Source organism: Cebus imitator, unplaced genomic scaffold (genome assembly GCF_001604975.1).
Source record: "Cebus imitator isolate Cc_AM_T3 unplaced genomic scaffold, Cebus_imitator-1.0 Scaffold38, whole genome shotgun sequence".
Classification (NCBI taxonomy): domain Eukaryota; kingdom Metazoa; phylum Chordata; class Mammalia; order Primates; family Cebidae; genus Cebus; species Cebus imitator.
The window spans coordinates 2,965,697-2,966,703 of record NW_016107353.1 but is presented as its reverse complement, the minus strand read 5'-3'; the positions used below and the strand labels follow the sequence as shown (position 1 = coordinate 2,966,703).

At 43.0% G+C, this 1,007-nt stretch overlaps 1 protein-coding gene across 3 annotated transcripts in view; it reads right to left on the bottom strand.

Moving 5' to 3' along the window:
• Positions 1-1,007, bottom strand: part of TMCC2 (transmembrane and coiled-coil domain family 2) — a 46,753-nt gene that overhangs the window by 42,790 nt on the left and 2,956 nt on the right. The gene's annotated exons all lie outside the window — the stretch shown is intronic.

Genomic DNA, 1,007 nt, shown 5'->3' with positions numbered 1-1,007 from the left:
CAAAAAAAAAAAAAAAAAAAAAAAAAAAAATCTCTCCTCTTCTCCAACCTCTATTTTTTCCTCTCCTTTCTCAAGATGATTTCTTCCAATGCACTTAATTCATCACAGTGCCTGGAGCTGTCATGTGAAAACAGAAGTGGGACCAAGGGACCAAGAGTTCCCATCTCCAAAGTTTAAAATGAAAACAAAAGCAAACTAGAACTCCTTATCTGCCTTGACCAAACACAGGTAGAGGGTAGGGGGCATTAAAAATTAAGCACCCTTCTGTGGTACCACCATCAAATCTAAAACAAGTCAACTTCTACCCAGTTCCTGACCCAATAAGGGAATTTTTCCATCACTGGAAAACTGTGCCAGCATTGGAAAACAACTTTTCCAGCACTGGAAGGCAAGTCTGGAGGGGCGGGGCACCATGGCTCACACCTGTAATCCCAGCTTTTTGGGAGGCTGAGAAGGGAAGATCAGAGCCCAGAAGTTCGAGAACAGCCTAGGCAACATAGTGAGACCTTGTCTCTATAAAAGATTTAAAAATTAGGCAGGCATGGTGGCATGCTCCTGTAGTCCCAGCTACTTGGACACACTCCAATATTCCTAGTCCCTTTCCCCAGAAAAGTTGAGTGATTTGCCTGAGACCACACAGCAAATCAAATTGTGCAAGTCCCCAAGTCATCTGGTTGGAAGTCCCTTGCACCCTGTAGTAAACATGTTGTGATGAAGCAGACAGAGATAAACAGGAAAAGCCCTGCTTGTTTCCCTGTGCTCCCACAAGCAGGCTGCAGCTGGGTTTTCTGCTCCTTGCTGGGTCCATATTGCTGTGTTCAGTAGTATGTTTTCTCTGGGGGGTAAGGGGAAGCCTCCTTTTCTTGCACCTGATTTCAATTCTGGTTGAGGGAAGTTCAGCAGTTAATATCAGTGTACAGTTTACTACAGTTACTACATCTGCTCCTGACCAGAATGACGGCCTCACTAAACAAAAAAAAAAAAAAAAAAAAAAAAAAAAAAAAAAA